This window comes from Bolinopsis microptera, chromosome 3, assembly GCF_026151205.1.
Source record: "Bolinopsis microptera isolate Bmic1 chromosome 3, MBARI_Bmic_1.0, whole genome shotgun sequence".
Classification (NCBI taxonomy): domain Eukaryota; kingdom Metazoa; phylum Ctenophora; class Tentaculata; order Lobata; family Bolinopsidae; genus Bolinopsis; species Bolinopsis microptera.
In genome coordinates, this window is record NC_087074.1 from 7,824,013 (window position 1) to 7,838,521 (window position 14,509).

The 14,509-nt window shown below is 39.9% G+C and overlaps 2 protein-coding genes across 2 annotated transcripts in view; one reads left to right on the plus strand and one right to left on the minus strand.

Annotated features, from left to right (window-relative positions):
* The window catches only part of LOC134812251 (2-oxoisovalerate dehydrogenase subunit beta, mitochondrial-like), a 704,467-nt gene that overhangs the window by 226,927 nt on the left and 463,031 nt on the right, over positions 1-14,509 (minus strand). The window lies entirely within an intron of this gene.
* The window catches only part of LOC134812245 (vacuolar fusion protein CCZ1 homolog), a 51,098-nt gene that overhangs the window by 15,521 nt on the left and 21,068 nt on the right, over positions 1-14,509 (plus strand). The gene's annotated exons all lie outside the window — the stretch shown is intronic.

Sequence of the window (14,509 nt, forward strand, 5' to 3'; positions counted from 1 at the left end):
TCTAAACGTTTGAACAATTCGAACGCTTAGAAAAAGGCTAATCCAATGCAACGAACAATTATTGATCGATTAGATCCAACAAAGTATATGATATTGCTCTCGAGAAGTGAGAACTTCAAAAACATTAAAGAAATGACAAATATTTCACAAAGCACAATGCAGATACATAAACCTCTTTTTTCCGCCAACAGCAAATGCTCTGTCTTCTACGAGTCAAATTTCTAATTATTGTAAGGAACAGCTCTGTAGTATGTTATCATTATAATTTTAAGAATATTTATCATTTGCGATCTTAAAACCTGTTTACTTTCAATTCATATTTCTTCATTATACTAATTTGATTCACGACACTGATACTACTATAATATGTTGGTTATACAAGTTGATACTACTTAATATGATACTACTTTTATTCATGAAAATCATACTACTATATTATTTTTCTGATAGGCTGCTACTGTTTGATATTTATGTTATTATTTAAACGAATAATTCAACTCCCCGCCAGTTTCCAGATCGATAGTCGCTTCTTTCCTTGCTAAGTTGCTAACATGATAATGCCGCGGCAGTGGCTATGGTTCTTTCATTTGTTTGCTGATTTCAATCGTCTTTTCAGAAGTTCGTTTATTCGACTCGGTTATCCACAAACTTTTACAAAAAACCAGCCATGAACGAGTAATCTTAGTCTTGGTAGTTTGTATTTGAGAGAGCCTCCAATTGTTATTAAAGACCTAGACTAACTTATGTATTTTCAGAATGTTAAAATGTTAAGAATGAAGAACCTCTCAATGACCTGGCAACTCCTCATTTACGGTCTTATTACAGTAATTGCTGAACCAGGTGAAACATCTTTCTCTTTAACGTTTTAAAAATGAAATACCAACAATTTCTGATCACAACCAATTTGAGTTAGTTGTTCTGTTATAGCTTTGAGCTGAAATCCTGTCGGGGAATTTTGTCATTTACAGACCAAACATTTGTGATCGTTAAAATCGTAATTTGACAACAACAAAAATTGCTAGCCTTTTGTCACGTCTGGTGCAGAATAGGAGGACTCTTTTGTGCCTGGGCACTCATAACTTAAAATGAGACAGCGTACGTTTAATATACCTACTATAGTTATCAATTCTCAGATTACATGCCCGTAAAATGAGTAAATTCGTAGCTGCCCCATTTGTGCATTGTTATCGAAATCTTTGAACATGACCTCACGCGGCAGGTAGATCCTTTCAGTATTAGGTACTAATAGTAATACATAATTCATACTTGTACACAGCTCTCTAGTTGTATATTATTTAACCATTTACCAAATCTTAACACCCACTACCCAAAAAGAGTACAGGAACATCGCACAGTACGGTGTTGCTACACAGGAGAGTACCAGTTATGGTGGTCTTGCTAGCAGAGCAATAGATGGCAACACAGATGGAATCTGGACCAGGTTAGGGTTGAAGAGTTTAAATTATCTGTTCCTATTGTTCTATAATATTTTCTGTAATATAATAATGGTATTGGTCGTAGTTTTTTAAATCAAGAGTATTGAGATAACCAACAGTTCTATTTTCATAAAAATTAAAAAGTATATAAATATACAACAAACCGTACGGTTTCAAATTTGATTCTTTTCAACATCTAAAAAATCAATTTGTTTATATTTCAGTGGATCGTGTACAAGCAGTACACATTCCGTTCTCCTGAACGGAATGCCAGGGCCAAACTGGTGGAAACTAGAGTTTCCTACTGAGGTGCAGATAGATTGGATTAATATATGGAATAGACTGGATGTAACTTGGGGAGACTTTCAGTACCGCATAGATAAAGTTAAGGTTACTAAAATAAACACAATTACAAATGATGAAGGGAAAACGAACGATAAGGAACAAAAATGCAAATGAATGAAAAATCTTGAACAGAAAAAGAAACAATAGTGCCCACAAGTCAAACAAACAATTCCACACAGTCCCACTCAGGGGTGTAGGAAGCGGGGGGGCAGGGGGGGGCCATCGCCCCCTCATGAAATCTGGGCAAGGGGCCAAAAAGGGCCAACTTTTTAATTTAGGTTTCTAAACATTTTTGGGAAAAAAAATTTTTTCCCCGAAAATTTATTTAGTCAAAAATTTTCAAAGTTTTTCTGAAAACTACTTTTGTTTATGTTTCATGCTACCCTGATCATTATGAGCCAAAAATATTTTTTTTGGTTTTCGAAGTTCGATGTATGATTTTGGACTCGAGGGTTCCCCTTTGTGATGCGATCTCGGAAGGCAGGCATCCCCTTCGCATTACGAGCTCAGAAGCGGGAGCTCTGCTTTCAGAGGTACGTATCGAGAATGACTCGGACCGAAAATTTTCTAAGTCAAAATTTTTCAAAGTTTTTCTGAAAACTACTTTTGTTCATGTTTCATGCTACCCTGATCATTATGAGCCAAAAATATTTTTTTCGGTTTTCGAAGTTCGATATATGATTTTGGACTCGAGGGTTCCCCTTTGGCCTTTGTAATGCGATCTCGGAAGGCAGGCCTCCCCTTCGCAATACGAGCTCGGAAGCGGGAGCTCTGCTTTCAGAGGTACGTATCGAGAGTGACTCGGCCCGAAAATTTTCTAAGTCAAAATTTTTCAAAGTTTTTCTGGAAATTACTTTAGTTCATGTTTTATGCTACCTTGATCATTCTGAGCCGAAAATATATTTTTCTGTTTTCGGTTTTTTGAAGTCCGTGCCTACATTCGAAAGGTTGTGGATGCGATACTGATTGGTTTCATATACTAATTATAGAAAACGAGAATTTGGTCCGTAGATTTAAAGGAAAATGCGCAATTTGACGCGGAGAACTGAAAAAAATGGCGATTTGTCGTGAGGCCAGAATCTGAAAAATCGCGATTTGTCGCGGCAAACGTGAAAAATCCTCGAAATTCAGGGTTTGGCGCGAAGCGCCAAAAAATTTAGGGTGTGGCGCGAAGCGCCAAAAAATATTTTGAATTTGGCCCCCCCCATGAAAAAAATCATTCCTACACCCCTGGTCCCACTACTAGTAGAATACCACCATCAAATTGCAGGTATACGTTGGCAATGTCACATGCGGAACAATAGACTACAATTGGGGTACCAATCCTTACCATATCAACTGTGGTCCTTTAATAGCAAGAAACGTAACAATTGTAGGCGGCTCAAACAAGGACGGAATTTTAACTCTGTGTGAAGTGGAAGTGTATTCTAGCAATGGCCCAGGTAAAACCTTTCAGACACCTTGAAATTACTTTTCAACAACCAATGTTTGACTCTCCAGCTTGTAAAAGGTCACAGTTATTTCAAAAATTCGTAACTACCTTTTTTTACTTCTTGAAATCATAGTCCATGGCCAATGGAAATTTGACTAAAATTTACGTGTTATCAACCGTCCATAATATCATTTACAATAATCAATAACTAATCAGTGTTTAAGAACATAGCAAAGTACGGGACAGCGACACAAAAGAGTACAAGTTATGGTGGTGTGGCTAGTAGAGCAATAGATGGCAACAAAGATGGCATCTGGTCGAGGTAGCACCTTCCATGTTATCCTAATTGTTAGATGAATTAACCACTTTTTTAGCGGTACTGTTTAAATTATTGTTGCGATTATAACACTAGATTATTATAACACTAGATCGTGATATTTAGTGACAAAAGAACATTCAGAAAATTAAAACAAAATCGAATCTCTAAATGCAAAAAGTTTATTCATGACTAAATAGGAAGTCTGTACAGTGAGATTTTTTAAACAGCAAACCAGATAATATTATGATATCAACAATGGTCTCAATACAAGTTATTTCAGTGGGGGATGTACGCATAACAACGGTAAAGCAGGAGAAAATATCACATCTTGGTGGAAATTAGAGTTTTCTACAAGCGTACAAATAAACTGGATCGACATATGGAACAGAATGGATTTTAGATATAACGTCCAATACAGAATTGATAAAGCGGAGGTAAACTTCTTAACATATACATTTCAGTGCTTTAATATCTACAAAGAGAGAAGTTGATCTAGGTAGAAAGAAGAATCAATGGCGCAAAATGTTAAAAATTTTGAGCCACTTGATTTAAAAATTCTAGGATGAATGTCGAATAAAACGAAAATCCCTCTTTTTGTTTACGACTTCTTGTTGAAAATTTAAATTGCGATTTGGGTAAAGCTTTGAAATGTTTTTAAATGTAGAATTAGATGTTCAAAGCCCTTTACGTTATATTATCTTCTTAATTCTCCTAGGTTTATCTCGAAGACGTTTTCTGTGGATCTGTAAAATTACTCTCGGGAACTAACCCCTATCGTATAGATTGTGGAAATATAACAGATACAAATATCACAATTTTCGGTGGACGAAATGATGCTGGTGTTTTGACTCTGTATTCCTTCAATCCACCAGGTAAAATGTGACCATTAATTGTAAATCTCCCGTTCACTTCTACCTCAAAGATCATATTATCACGAGTTCTCAAGTCAGTATATTATCTAACGATGCAATGGCCATTGCCGATTAAGAAATTTTAATATACCAGATACCTGTGTTGGAGCCGATGTGGTGAAGTTTATCCGGCAGAAGTATTAGAGGGATCTTCAGTCACTGCTCGATGTGACAATGCTTTTAGACTAGTCGGTGACTGGATATTACAATGCAAGACCAGTGTAAATGGACTTTTCTTGGACAGAAAACTTCCAAAATGTGTTCCTATAAAACCAGGTAATAACGCAGTTTAACCTTAAAATATCGTTTCGCTGTTACTAATATATTTTTATTCCTTCTATATCAGTAACCCAATGTCCAGTACTTTTTTCGTACATTGAATTGCTCTCTAGGGTCATGTTTTTATTGCTTATTAATCCACTAACTGAATAGCTAACTTCTATTTGTTTAACCCAGTCTAGACAATTATCCTCCTTTCTAAGCTATAGTTCTTAAAATTTCTGGTAATCAAAGTTATATATAATATTTTATTTTTGTCCGATAAATATCCCACTTCTCTCGTCTCTGGCCTCTGATCTTTATAAAGCAATGGCCAATATGTTAAATCAACTGAAACTTCGACAGGTAGTACAGTTTAGTAGTCATTAAATATGCACTCTTATCGGCATCATGACTGTATAATCCTCTTTCAGGAGACTGTAAAATAAGTGCAGTTGGAGGTTATCTGAAGCCACTATGTCAAGACAACAGTAGAAGATGAATAAAATGTGCAAACTCTGATACCATTTATGATACCATAAAAACGTCAACAGAAGGAGACCTTTTCAGTAATATCTGTGAAAATGATCCTAAATTCTACCAAGCATGCAGTTCAAGTACTACAGGATTCAAGCTAAGTAGTAACAACCTGCTTTGCGGAAAATTTGTTTGTCAAAGTAGGAGTTTGAACGAGAGTATGATCTGCGACGTTAATGAAGGTCAAGCTTGTACCAATACAAGAATAAAAGACATTTGTACTAACGAACGGAAGCAGAAAATGTGTGATGGTATCTGTGATGTAGGGTTTTGTGAAGATGAATCGATATGCCAGGGCCTCACCTACGGGAAATACTGCAATTATGACTTCTATCATCATATTCTTGCTATCACTTTACACAACTTTATGAATGGGCAATATGGTTGTAAAATTTGGGGTCAATATGAAGATACATACACTGCAAGAAAATCATTTTTATACAACTACACTGGACCAACCTGCCAGCATAGCATAACTGGGGTTACAGTTCCAATTTTCAACTGTACACGCTGTGCAGCCCTTGAATACAATCCATCAGTAGTAGCTGACCCAGAATTTTGGTGGATAAACTCAACAAAGATTGCATATTGTACTGACATGATGGATCAAACCAACTGCACAGATCCTGAGAGAGTAGCAATTTCTTGCATGGTCAATGGTTATCCAACAAATGTCTCCAAGTATGCAATCTGCCATGGGAGACAAGAAGTTAGAATTTGTGACGATGGAATAGAAAACAACTGTCTGAATCTGTCACCCTCTTGCTATGTGCACAAACATAAAATCTGTGATAAAAAACAAGATTGTGCAGACAACAGTGATGAGTTAAACTCGAATTGTCTTCAAATGACGGATGCAAACTGTACAAGAGTGTTGGGAGGGACAAACCTTCCTTTACCTCTGTCTTGGTTGGGTGATGGTACAACAGATTGTATCTCCATGGAGGATGAACAGCCAATCTGGCCAACATGTGGGGTTGGTGAATCAAGGAGATTTGTCAGAAACAATAAATCTTGCTCTGATGATCTTCTCTGTTTTAACAGTGAAGTAAAATTTGTGCCTCTTCAGCAGCTTTGTGACTTAATAGATACCTGTGGCAATGAAAACGAAATCTGCAAGCAATCTAGAGGGTCTTCTGATTTGTCTGTGAAAATGATCGATGGGCAAAATGTCAACAAAAAGTATTTTCCTCAATGTATGAAAGGGTTAGAGAACTTACAAGACTTAAGCATGCACTGCACTGCAAAACGATTCAAGCACTCACAAACTAACACATTTGGAGTTGAAAATACCAAGACGATAATCATGCCGAGTCAGACCTTTAATTGTGAGTATGTATTCGGAGAGGTTTATTTACTGTCAAGCTGTTCAGGATACTGTATGGCATCTGAATGCCCTTTAAAAAGACCAATTAGATACGACTCTTGTAGCGGCCAGTATCCCAACAGAATTTACACAGTGGCTAACATGGAATACCTGACATTTGTGACTTCCAAAGAAGATGCATATCAGAATGACTATTTTGTGTGTAGGAACACTAGGTGCGTTGATTACAAAAAGGTTTGTGACCTTGTTGATGATTGTGGGGATGGATCTGATGAAGAAGAGTGCACTAATCAACTTCAATGCAATTCCTCTGGCATAAGAATTCCTAAATGGTTTAAATGTGATGGTAAAATTAACTGCCAAGATCTATCAGACGAATGCAATGATGATTGTGGCAAGCAAATTATACAGGGCCTGCCACTTAAGATGTCATCATGGATAATTGGTGTCTTAGCAGTGACACTGAACGGCTTCACCACATTTAAATCACTGAAATCTATAAAATGTGCCAATACAAGCATTGGTCTATTGAACAAAATGTTCATTACAATGATAAGTTTGGGTGACTTTCTGGTTGGTGGATACTTGTTGTCCATTTCTATAATGGATATCCTATATGGCTCAATATATTGCTTAAAACAAACAGAATGGTTAAGCAGCAAACACTGTTCTGCTCTTGGAGTATTGAGTACCTTGGGATCGCAACTATCCCTATTTGCAATGACGTTTCTGAGCTCCACGAGGTTGTTTGGTGTAAAAAACGCAATGAGAATAAGATATGGTATTTCCATAAAATCTTACACGAAAGTCGTTATCTTGGCATTGTTCATAGTCTTGTTATCTGTTAGCATTGCCATTCTCCCTATACTACCACAATTCGAGGACTTCTTTGTCAATGGAATGAATTATGAAAATAATCCAATGTTTGTGGGCTTTCCAGATAAAAATATTCACTTGCAAGTTGCTCAAGCATACTATGGCAGAATGAAGAGTGATCAAGCATCTATAAGCTGGGTGACTACTTTGGCATTGGTTGATGGAATGTTTTCAAAGGCATATGGTGGTTTAAAACGAAGAAAGATCGACTTCTATGGCAATGATGGCGTATGTCTGTTTAAATTCTTTGTGACTGACAATGATCCACAGAGAGTATTTTCATGGACTGTCCTCGGGGTAAACTGCTTCTGTTTCATTATTATCAGCTTGTCATATTTGTTCATCAATTTTGCATCCATGAAATCGAGAAAGTCAGTCGGAAACAACAACAGGCAAATCAGTGGACAAAATCATAGAATGCAAAGAAAGATCTCAATCATCATTGCGACTGACTTTTGTTGTTGGGTCCCGTTTGTTATGATCAGTTGTCTTCACTCTGCATCCATTCTTGATGGAACTCCCTGGTTTGCTCTATTCTCTGTAGTCATTCTACCTATAAACAATGTTATAAACCCGTTACTATATGATAATGTGATAACTCACAGATTGGAGAGATTTAAGACATATGTATCAACACGAACGGCAGTTTTGACAAGGTATAGTGCAAATATTCTTTCGATATCAGGAAATGATAGCCATCACAAGGAATCTATAAGGAAAGACTTGCCCCTTTATTCTCTGACTAGTAAAGTAGCTGACTGTAAGGCACGTATAGATATACGTCGCCCAACAGCCGTTTAATCGGCTTTATTTTTAATGTAACATTTATGACTCATAAATACTTAAATATTTTATAAATTGTAATGACTTTCTATTGCATATTTGATACAAAGAAACTCAAAACTTAGGTTTCTGGTGTAAGTAAATATTTACCTAGCTTGCTAGTTTATAGCTTTTTTCTCCTGTGCAAGAAGCTCGAAAAAAATAAATATGTAAACTTATTATTTATTAATTGTAAGTATTAAATAATACTGGATGACTTAACTAGGCCGGCCTTACTCTAACCAGAGCCCTTTCACTTGCAGTAGCGCGCGACCGCCGAACGGCCGCACCGAAGTCTATTTTACTTGTGAAACAAGCGCGCCACACAATACGCGTAGACTCATGGCGAACTTAATGTCGAATTTACATAAATTCTACCTAGGACTTGAATAAATTCAAGAAGTTTTAGTTAAACTATCAAGAATACGTATCAAACTTGTTATAAATTTGTATCATGTATTTATGTTGTTTTTGTTGTTTGTAGTGCGAATGTTCGATGCACTACTGCCATTGGATTGCGCAGCGCATTTAATAATCAATAATGCTTCTCGCAAACGTTAAATTCTAAATTGTTACTCATGGGCGGCGCTCAGCCTGTTATTCTGTCGAATCTCTATTGAACGTTATAGTCTTGTTATGTGAAACAAGCGAATTAAGTCACGCAAGCGTTTACCTTAGGACCCCTGAGGACCCCAGGCTATTGTGTTCATTAACATAATGATTAGGCGGAATGACAGGCTGAGCGCGGCCCAGTAAGCGAGCGTGTATAAAGTTGTATCACGTGGTGACCTCCACTGTTGCTTCACTATAGTGTAGAGTTTCTACGATACAGGGGGAGCCGCGCACTCGTGCGCGGCGGGTCATACAACGTATGACAACGCATATACACATGGCTATGTGAAGGTTATTTTTAAAACTTTGAGTTTTTGAAGGGTTTAGTTTTTCTTTTTCTATAGGGTCATTTTGACATTATGTGTATACTGTTTGAAACATTTTGTTATAAAAAATTAATTTAAAGTTGGTACGTATGATCTGAAATAGTACATAATAATTAATAATTTTAAAGTTTGTTATTTTGCACTTTAAATGTCACACGATCATGGATCACATAAAAATTTTGGATGACTTCGCTGCTTCGACGCGCCGCGCAAACTGGCATTCTTGCTTCGCATCGAAGCAAGTCGTCGATCGTTGCTCTGCTTCGCAGAGCAACGATCTCGACGGATTGACATCGTCGAGGGCATATCATAGCTACATTAGAGCATAGCTACATAAATCAATAATTCCGAAAATCAATATCCGCTGCATTTATTTTCAGTTAGTTTTTTATTTTATAAAACATCAAATGGAACAAAAATGCGGTCACCTAAATTAAATTGCTTGTGAGTTCACAAGCAATTTGAACACTGTGCTCTCTGCATTTTGACGATTGCTTAAGGATCCTGGGCTTAAATTGAAACACCAATTGAAACAACGATTGAAACACCGATTGAGAAAATGGCGAAATGTTCACAGGCCGAGCGCTGCCCAGTAATTGTACTGGCAATATATTTTATTTGGCTCCATTAATGACTCAATCTTCGGCGAGAACCAATTAGATCAATTAGATTTTTAAGAATTAAATCTTTGTTTTTAACTAAGAACTTACTGGGCCGCGCTCAGCCTGTCATTCCGCCTAATTATGTTAATGAACATAATAGCCTGGGGTCCTCAGGTAACTAAGAACCTATACTGTTTTAAATAACATGCTGTGAGTTTATTCACACTTCATATAGATGAACTGACGGTTACCCTTACAAGAAACTAAATCTTTTTGTAGGACATTCTCATTTAACACCCAATTTCTAATTTTACTGCATATGGTCTATAATATAGCAAGTGATGCAATATGGCTAAAGCTAGTTCTGGTGGTAAATTCTGTACCCGGTTTTAGGTATACAAATACTCACTTAAGATGCATTGTGGGCACTGGGCATCATAAGAAGCCTGGGCCAGTCCCCAGACTACTTATGACATTTTGGTAAGCAGATCATATGAATGGTATTTTGTATGCAATTAGTTTATTGCACCAAGGGCCTGATGTTAGTAATAGTGGGGGGTGTCACGTCCGTCTATGTCCGCTTGTCTCATAGAATCCAAAAAGGACAAGACATAGGCGGACATAGGCGGACATAGACGGACATAGGCGGACATAGGCCCCACATCCAGAAACACGCCATCTTGCAAGGCAGCCTTGGAGGAAATTTTTTTTTGGGAGGAAAAACGGGAGAAAAAGAGGAAATTTTTGAGAAGTTACTCCTAAATTTCGAAATATTTTTTTGGAATAAAGACAAATTAATTGAGGAAATTTTTGAAGAAAATGTTTCGATTGTATAAAAATCAAAGAGGAACATCCCGTCAGTTTTGGAACACAGTGAAATATTCTGATTGGAGAATGCAGATTGCTGTTGTGAAGTTACCAAATTTACGTGAGTACTTGATTCTTTTCAATCCCAGTTTATTGCTGTCCTACAAATTTCTTTAATGCCAAATGCCGTCTAAAACACCCTATTTTGCAAAAAAATTCCGGGGGCTGCGCCCCCTAGCCCCTGCCAATGGGCTCCGCCCCTGGACCCCGCTGGGGGCTGCGCCCCCAGACCCCTGCCATAGCTTGCTCGCTTCGCTCGCTGCGCAGCTGGATTGGACACGTCGACTCGCTTCGCTCGCCGACAGCCCCCCCCCCCAACTTGCGAGCGAAGCAAGCTGGCCACAGAATTTAGAAAAAAACGCATCTGGGAGGAAATATAAAACTTTTTGGATGTGGGACATAGGCGGACATAGACGGACATAGGCGGACATAGGCAGACATTAATGGACACCTAAATTGCTAAATAAAATTTTCAATTTTTGCTGTTATAGGGGGATCATGTTTTTTGTCCGTTCGGTAGTACCCTATATTTTCAAAACAGACAAAAAATAGAGCGGACAAAAACGGACAAAAACGGACAAAAACGGACAAAAATGGAAATAACATGTAGATGCTTCCTCCTCCTACTCTTCCTCCTCCTCCCCCTGGGTCTTCCTGATCTTCCTCAGTCCTCTTCCTCCTCCCCTCCTCAGTCCTCCTCCTACTCCTCCTCCTCGTCCTCAGTCCTCCTCATCAGTCCTCAACAGTCCTCCTCCTCCCCAGTCCTCCTCCTCCTGAGTCCTCCTCCTGGGTCCTCCTCCCCAGTCCTCCTCCTCCTCTTCATCCTCCTCCTCTTCCTCCTCATTCCTCAGTCCTCCTCAGTCCTCCTCAGTCCTCCTCCTCATCCTTCTCCTCAGTCCTCCATCCTCCTCCTCAGTCCTCCCCCAGTCCCCCTCATCCTCCTCCTATTCAGTCCTCCTCCTCCTCCTCCTCCTTCTCAGTCCTCCTCAGTCCTCCTCCTCCTCCTCTTCCCTCTCAGTCATCCTCCTCAGCCATCCTCCTCAGTCCTCCTCAGGCCTCCTCAGTCCTCCTCCTCCTGGGTCCTCCTCCTCTTCATCCTCCTCCTCTTCCTCCTCGGTCCTCAGTCCTCCTCCTCCTGGGTCCTCCTCCTCATCCTTCTCATCAGTCCTCCTCCTCCCCAGTCCTCTCCCAGTCCCCCTCCTTCTCCTCCTCCTATTCAGTCCTCCTCCTCCTCCTCCTCCTCAGTTCTCCTCAGTCCTCCTTCTCATTTCTCCTAAGTCCTCCTCCTGAGTCCTCCTCCTGAGTCCTCCTCCTCTTCCTTCTGAGTCCTCCTCCTGAGTCCTCCTCCTCCTCCCTCTCAGTCATCCTCCTCAGTCATCCTCCTCAGCCATCCTCCTCAGCCATCCTCCTCAGCCATCCTCCTCAGTACTCCTCAGTCATCCTCCTTCTCAGTCATCGTCAGTCCTCCTCCTCAGTCCTCCTCATCCCTCCTCCTACTCTTCCTCCTCGTCCTCAGTCCTCCTTATCAGTCCTCAACAGTTCTCCTCCTCCCCAGTCCTCCTCCTCCTCCTGGGGCCTTTTCCTGGGTCCTCCTCCTGGGTCCTCCTCCTCCTGGGTCCTCCTTCTCCTCCTCAGTCCTTCTCCTCCTCCTCAGTCCTCTTCCTCCTCTTCCTCCCCCTCCTCCCTCTCAGTCATCCTCCTCAGCCATCCTCCTCAGCCATCCTCCTCAGTCCTCCTCCTTCTCAGTCCTCCTCCTGAGTCCTCCTCCTCCTCAGTCATCCTCCTCAGTTCTCCTCCTCCTCCTCGTAGGTCCTCCTTCTGGGTCCTCCTCCTCCTCCTGGATCTTCCTGATCCTTCTCCTCTCTCTCAGTCATCCTCCTCAGTCATCCTCCTCAGTCATCCTCCTCAGTCATCCTCCTCAGCCATCCTCCTCAGCCATCCTTCTCAGCCATCCTCCTCAGTACTCTTCAGTACTCTTCAGTCCTCAAAATGTTTGTCCGCTAATGTCCACCAATGTCCGCTAATGTCCACCAATGTCCATCCAAGTCCACCAATGTCTGTCCGGGTCTGCCAATGTCCGTCCGAGTCCGCCAATGTCCGTCCGAGTCCGCCAATGTCCGTCCGAGTCCGCAAATGTCCGTCCATGTCCGCAAATGTCCCAAAAAACACGTCCGTTGTCTCATAGAATCCAAAAAGGACAGGACATAGGCGGACATAGACGGACATGACACCCCCCCCCCCCCCCCCCCATAGTTAATAGTACTATGTTTACAGTATGAATTAAAGGGGTATCCTAGGAAGTTTCTTGAACTTTTAAGAGATGTAATTGCTATGACCAGTTTACTTTTGGGAGTCCAAGTTATAGGAACCTTTTATGGCCAGAGTCTGCCTTTTCATAACCTGCATAGCCTTTGTGAGCTGGTATCCATCGCAGTAGTGGCATAACGAAGGGCCTGCTGTCTTAGGGGGGTGCCAAATCGGTGTTATAATGTGGGACGATTTTGAAACACTTAACTGAGGTACTAGTAAAACTGTGCATTTTGCTCTAGTGCATTTTGCTCAAACACACTTTTTGAGATTTTGCAGGCGTATTCTCTAAAATCACCTAATTTGTCTAATTTTAGGGAGGGGCGCTAAAATGAGAGGGCACGCCAAAAGGGGGGGCGATTTTTTCGGCGGGGCTGGCTTCTTGATGGTAATAAATCTAACTTTGATACTCTGGCAATAGAACTACAGAGATATATGAAATTTTCGATCATTGCTTTAGCAGAAACAAATGAAGGCCCCGAATTAAGTGACCTTTACCAACTGACTGGATACAATAGTTTCTACCAAAACACTTTGCAAGATAAAAGAAAAGGCACTGGAGTCGCTCTTTATGTATGTGATACCCTCAGTGCTACAGTAAATGGCAATTTGTCCCATATATCTGAAAACCTAGAAACTCTATTTGTTACGATAAGCAGCAAGAATACTCCGGTCACTGTTGGTGTAGTTTATCGCCCTCCAAGTGGTGATGTAAATGTTGCATTATTAGAACTCTCAGCAATTCTCGATAATTTGCCGAAATGCAGTTACCTGGCAGGTGATTTCAACATTGATCTACATAATAAGGATAATGCGATTGTAAAACGTTATGAGGAAGTCCTGTTCAGTAGAGGATTTTTTCCCCTAATATCTCTGCCAACTCATGAGAAGCCAGGTTGTAAAGCATCGTGTATTGACAATATTATAACTAACGATGTAGAGAGTATAATAGCCTCAGGCACACTTACTGATCGTATATCCCACCACTCACCAGTCTTTCAAATATTTGAAAAGAGTATGGGAACCACTAAGAGTAGCCTAAAATATAAACAGTATTACGACTACTGTAAGTCTAATGTTACCTCTTTTGTAAAGGACTTAGACATGAATTAGAGAATAAAGTAATTGAAAACTTCACGGTATTTCATGATGTTTTCAAATGTAGTATCGATAAAACGTGTAAGTTGGCAACCCCTAAGTGTTCCAAAAGAACTACACAAAATAACCCATGGATCACACCTGGGCTTATAGCCAAAATCAACCATCAGCACCAGCTCTATGACAATTGGGCTAAAGTTAGAAAGAAAAAATGTAAACTTGGTGAAACTGATTATAAAGGTGGAACATGTCAATGCTTGAAATGTTGTGAAAAACGTTCTAGATACAAAACTTATAAGGATTATAGAAGGATGGTTAAAAAAGATCGCAAAGATGTTCAAACTAAGTATTTCATGGGAAAATTTGCAGACACAAACGGTAATAGTAAGAAGACATGGGAACTGATTAATCAAATACGGGGCAAACAGAAACGG